Here is a 6,881-nt window from a genome sequence, read left to right as displayed (position 1 = left end):
TCATAACTTCAACCTTTCTCTATGTGTTCTAGTTACATCTTATTGATTGCCTCCTCCTTGACAATCAACTAATTGATAGTATTTGGATCACTAAAGCAATTGTCATTCCTGTAAGTAGCAAGTTTGACATCAATGACAAAACAATGATTGAGGACATTCTTTACCAGTTCCATATATTATGCTAACAACTTTTCTTATGATCATTTCAATCATTTGCAACATGTACTACAACAAGTTGTATTGTCGTCAATACCAAAAAGTGAGATTGTTGAAAATAATTATTCAATTGTATGTTGTCTTTGATGTTACACAAAATGTCAAGCCCTTACTAAGCAGTCAGTCATAGCCAAGCTCGCTCAAGAATTGAAGGCAGTTTCTTGTATGTATCGAGCATTCAATTATAACCAAGTTCAGAGACAATATTGACGAGATCAATCGGTTAATGAAGCTAAGTCTATATTGACCAAATTCAGTCAGTTATCAAAGGAAAGTTAGCATGGTGTCTATTCTAACTAAGTTGGGTCGATTAACATCATAACTCTCATTCTAACTGAGTTGGTCAAAGAATGTAGGGATCCTTTGTTTTAACTAAGTAATCAATTCTATAATAGTTGACTGTCAGCATATTAAGTCTACTAAATTTATTGGTTAATACAAGCCGACTTAAGGGATGATAATTCTTTAATTAAAAGAGTATTCAACTCGACTTGACAAGGTGAATCATATAGATGAAAGGTCAAGTAAAGGATTGAAATGTGGAATTGAAGACAAAAAATTAAGGAAGCAAATTTGGAAGGATATTTGTAAGAGGAAAGAGTATCCGAGTTGATAGAGATACAAAGAACATTTTGATCAAGGAGGATCAAGTAATCAAGCCAGAACAAAGATCTAAATTAGCAAAGTTAGTTGCATCAGCAATCAGGTCAAGTCATTGTTACTCTCTAATAATTCTAGTAGTGAATCATATCTCCTAATAGAGTTAGCCTAACAACTATTTAGAAAACCCTCTAACAAGGTGTCATTTCTAGATTGAAGTGTTTGAAGACCTCTAACAAGGCCACTCCTAATAGAGTGAATTAAATCCTCTAATAGGGTCACACCTCATAGTGTGTTTTGTAACCTTAAACAGGATTGGCTCCTAATAGGGCTCCCTTTAGAAGAGTGAAAAATAGTAACTAGTTGCAATTTGTGGTTTCCCTAAATTTGGGTTTCCATGTTAAATCTTGGTGACTCTTATGTTCATGTTATTTCCTTTATGTTTCAAAAACTAAGTTAATAAAGGCTAAATCACATTAAATATCATAAGATTTAATTATCTTTGTGTTAACTGAGTAGCAATAGAATATTCAGTGTTAACCGAGTTTCAGCAAGGATTTGGTTTAAAGTTGTGTTGAGAGATTAAGGGATTGGGATTTGTTTTTGTAGTAACTGATTTATCCCTCCCCTCTCAGTTACTCCTTTGCATTTCCAACCGTTTTGTTTTGATTCTCTTAGCTCAAGCTTTAGTTAGTATTTTATAAATAGTAGCACATAACGCAATAGGTTGAAAGCCTCTAGGTTCTTCATGGTTAGATGTATAAGGAATTAATGCTAGAAAGGTATTGTTGATTTTTGTAAGTAGAGATTGTGAGTTTCTAGTAGCCTCAATTGCTTCTCATAAATTGTAACCTATGATATCCCAACATTTCTACAAGAAGGCAGCTTGAAATCCATCTCAACCTAGAGATTTATCTGGGTTAAGATTAAAGAGGGTTGCTTTTATTTCTTCTAATGAGAATTTTTGGTTAAGAAATTTATTATCTTCTTTTTTTATTAATTTAGGTATAGAAATTTTCATTAAGTTTTGAGATGAAAGATTAGAATGTTCATAATTGTTGAAGATATCTTTAAAATATTGCACAAAAACTTCTGCTACTTGAGCTGGGTTTTTCATTATATTTCCTTTGTTATCCTTTATTTTTTATCCTATTAATGTTTCTACTATTTAGGGTACTATTATAAAAAAAAAAAATTGTTCTTTGATCTCCTTCTAGTAACCAAGTCTCAAGATTTTTGTTTCCAAACTAATTCCTCTTAAATGATAATATATTTTCTTGTTTCACTAGTAGTTCTTTTTGTTTTGAATATTTTAATTGTTCATTCTATTGTTTATCACATCTTCATTAGCTTTTTAAATTCATCTTCATTCTCTTGTTTATCTTTAAATATATTGTTGAAATGATTTTTGTTCATCTTTAATATATTTTCCTTTAAAAGTTTTAGTTTAGATACAAAAAAGAACACCTTGGGTCATTCACATTTTCCTTCTTGTCACCATTGTATAATGTTATTCATCAAATTATCATGTAGAAACCATATTTGAAGGGATTTCTTGGTGGTTTTTGTTGTTCTACTATTTCTAATATTAGGTAGGATTTAAGACTCATTTGTATAATTAAAGGTACTTAGATATCCTTTGCATACAAATCTATTACATTAAATATTAAATATTATTAAAAAAATTAATTTTTATATAATATTATTAATATTTAAAACTTGTTACTTTTATAAAGCATAGTTTAAAAATAATTTTATATTATAACATTTTTTGTCCACTGTTAATATTATCTTCTAATAAAAACAATGATTGAACACAACTTAATGGTAATCATATAAATGGAATTCAAAAAATACATCTATTATGTATCATAAATTGTACAATATAATATTAAAATAAATTGAATAACATAGTATGGTGAAAGTTAAAATGTATGTTAATTTTTTATATTTATTACGAAGATTGAAATGGTGAAGAAATAATTTTTAGAATTTTGTTGATATAATTGTGTGATAGAGTTCATCTCAATATGTGAAAAATTCTCTCCTTTAATTCTGAGTTTTAAGATGTTATTTAAGGATATTTGGACATTTTTTCTATTATAGTAACTTAATGGCTCTACCATTTGATAAGATCTCTGTCATGATGTACTATAACTAGTGTAAGGAATTCAACATTGTTTTAAAGACACTATTATTAGTATGAATATTTGGTAAACTTAATTTCTATGTTCTAAAGTTTTAAAACTATTTGTTTTAATATTATATTGTAGAAGAGGTGAACTCAGCACCATCTAAGTGCCTAAATATGACCTTTTGTAATAAACCAATACTTAAAAGTTTCTATATTTTAATGATTTTTTTTTACGATTTTAAAATTTAATACAAATTTAATATGTTTATTTATTACTTTAGATAATCAATATTTTATAGTAAAATTCTGTAACATTGTTAACTAATATTAGAAATCATTGCACGTTTGTAAAGCATAGTCTAATAATACTTATAATAGTTCTTTTTGTTCCCTAGAATACTTGTGATAAAATGGAACCGAATGATTTTATGTGTGTGTGTGTGTGTGTGTGTGTGTGTGTGTGTGTGTGTGTGTGTGTGTGTGTGTGTGTGTGTGTGTGTGTGTGTGTGTTGTACATCATAGTATTAACAATGAATTGAATGCAACAATGTATTGAAAGTTGAATTCATGTTATGTTTCATAAATATTGAAATGATGAGAGCTGATTTTATGTATATTTTCTTATAAGAGTTGTTTAATAAATTTTATTTTCATGTGGACCTTTATCTCTTCTAATTCAAAGATGTCATTTAAGAATATTTGGAATTTGGTTTCTAATACAAGAACCTAAGGCTCCACCAACTTGGCAAAAACTTTTTCTATGTACCATAATAATGTAAAGAACCCAATATCTTTTTATAGATGAGGAAGAGCACCACCAATTTCCCATGTTCCAATTATTATTCACTCCTTCCTCAATCAATCATCAACTTGCTAACTTTAAAGAAACCAAAAGAAGGATATTTGAAGCCCATTAGAAAAGATATCATGTACATAGCACATGACTATTAAATACATTTTTAACAATTGAAAGAGTAGTGCAACTTTATATTAACCATAACACATTACTATTGGGACATTTGTACATAAGAATTGACAAGTTTTTAGGTGTTTTTGGTGCACCAAGCAATGCCCCACTAGGCACCCAAGGTAAATAATCTAACATGTTTCAAATCTACTAAGGTCCTTACATTAACATATTTAAGTATTCAAAATCATATTTAAATTTCAATAATATTTAAATATGATTATCTCAAGTATAATAGCTCACAACTTAAAAAATATGTTTAAATCTTAATATAGCCTAAACTAAATTTAGTATAATTAACTTTAATGCTTAAGAACCAAATCTTTAAATAAATTAAAACTAAACATAATTATCAAACTATTTTTGTACACTAAATTTAAATTATATGTATTTTAATAAATATTAAAATTTATTTTAATTAAAAATTTAATTATTATCAAAAGTACCCAAGAGAAATAACCTAACATGTTTCAATGTTTACTAAACTAATTTTTTTCTTAAAGTTTAAACATTATCAAAGTAACAATGTTGAAGTAATATACACATGCATATCAATTATACATAAGAAAATACCATACAGATTTCATTCCTCAATGGCTGATTCATGTTGAGTCACATTTAAGAAGTTTATGTTAATTAGTTTTAAGTCTCAAGTATAATGTCAGGATCACAATGAAATAACACATACATTGTTTGATAAGAAAATGCATAATCACAACTGATATAATACAACTAATGAATAACATCTACTACACGTGTCATGGGGTATGCGAGAATAGATACAAGTACATCAAAATACAAGATACATGATAACATATATACATCAACTAAATAGAACTCTCCAAGATAGGAATAAGAATGATAACAGTACAATTGCATCCATGAACATCCAACAACTAGCAATCTAAGGGGGACCCAAATAAGAAGTCACTACCTCCCGACTGCATGGTTACCTTGTCAGGCTTCCACTCCCACTGTGCAAGGAAGATAACGAATACTAGCTTACAGAGAATCAAACATAAAAAATCCAAGGCAAAGAATCCTAATAGTCAAAACTACCTCAAGGGTACACAACTACTAAAGAGGAAAAGATAACAAAATCGAAAAGACACTCATACCGATTCCAACACCACATACCAAGTCAACATGCACTTAACAAGGATCTCCCGCTCATGGCTTCCATTTGAAATTCTGGATCTCCCGCTCATGGTGCTCCTGTTGCTTCAACGCTCGATAACGCAGAGGTCTCTGCTCCTGTCGGTCATTCGGGTGGAGGAGTTGATTTTTGTGCTAGTCTGCGAATAGGGTTAGGGCTCTGTTTGCCCTTCGCTTGGCTTCTTCTGTGGGTGGGGATAGGGCTTTTGCCCTTCATTTAGTTCTTGGGTCTCTTGCTCCTCATTCAGGGTTTCTTGGTTTGAGGGGAAGGACTTTCGCAGATGTGGCTGCCTTCGAAGCTAGTTTACATGGAGCTCTCCCTCATGCTATTTCATTTGAGCCCTCTCATGTGATGCCTATAAGCGCTTTAAAGCCTATCAAGGTTTCTCTTGACCCAGAATCAGTTGAAGATATTTTCCATACGGCAGAAGAGCTTTCTTCTTTTGCTGCCATTTTTTGCTTCCGGGGTTATTGGCCCTCTCTTGTTGATCTACATGACTAGATCTACAAGAACTAAGTGCCACCTATAGACAATAATGTCCACATCTTTCCGTGTGTGAAAGGCTTCTTTATAGCTAAGTTTGAAAGTACTGATGACAAGAAGATTATTTTGTGTCATAATAGTTTTTCCTGGCAGGGTAGATTTCCACTTATGGCCAAACCGTAGCATATGGATTTCGATCCACTTTCAGAGTCCTTTAACAAGTTTCCTATTTGGGTTCGGCTTTCGAATCTCCCGATACATCTTTGGCATGATTCGATTTTTGAAACTATTGGGAATGTTATTGGTGATTTCTTACATGTGGATTCTGACATGTCTGATATTTTCCACTCGACCTGTGTGCATTTTCTTGTTGAGTTGGATGTTTCTAAGGGCCTCCCTCAGGCGATTTGCTTGGATTCCCCTAGTGGTTCTTGGACACAAATGTTGGATTTCAAAGGTATCCCCTTTCGATGCAAGAATTGCCACTTAACTGGTTACATTGCTGCTAAGTGTGTTGCTGGGAAGTCTAAATCTAGGCTACCACCTTCTTGGTGGTCAAGGGCCTCTTTTGAGCACTATATGGTGAAACAAACCATGGATACTTCTGTGGATTATGTGGCTGAGGTCTCTCTTGGTGATCATTTGGAGTCGGTGGTAGAGGAGGTGGTCTCTACCCCTGCTTCAGATGCTCTTCCTAAGAGCCAGTTGTCGTTTGATTCTCATAGGAAGATTGGTGCGGCTTCGGCGCCCCTTGGGTTCCATTGTTCTATTTCCTCTGAGGCTTGGGTTGCTGAGGCTGCAAAGATTAAGGATGGGTGGATAGCGGTTAAGAGTAAGAGATCTAAGCCTTCTGCTCCCCCTTTAGATATGAACCTTTGGTCGCGCAAGGGAAACTTCAAATCAAAAGGAAAATCTTAAGTTCCCCTGTTCTAACTGGTTTTTTTGTGGTGGTAAGCGGGTTGTGGCACTAGCTCCCTAGTTACTGGTCTGGGAAGTTTTTTTGGTTGCTTTGTTTTCCAGTCTGTTTACTTTCCAGGTTCCAGTGTATTTTCTAGTTGCTTTTTCTAGACATATCTGTTGGTTTCAGGTCCCAGTAAAACCTGGTTTAGATGTTCAGCTAGTTTCAGGTCCTTTTATAACCTGGTAGGGCTTCATGGTATATCTTTCTTTTTGATGTAAAGAGTTTTGGGGCCCCTTCAAAACCTATTTTTACCTTAATCTAAAACATGCAAATACCATATACAAAATGACTATCAAATCAAGAGATAAGATCATGAAAGATATCCCCTCCAAGCCAAAAGCCACATGTCAAAGTATAATAACCA

The sequence above is a fragment of the Cupressus sempervirens genome, chromosome 6, assembly GCF_028749045.1.
Source record: "Cupressus sempervirens isolate cs-2001-9-10 chromosome 6, ASM2874904v1, whole genome shotgun sequence".
Classification (NCBI taxonomy): Eukaryota; Viridiplantae; Streptophyta; class Pinopsida; order Cupressales; family Cupressaceae; genus Cupressus; species Cupressus sempervirens.
The sequence above is the reverse complement of the archived record's forward strand: the minus strand, read 5'-3'. Positions refer to the sequence as shown.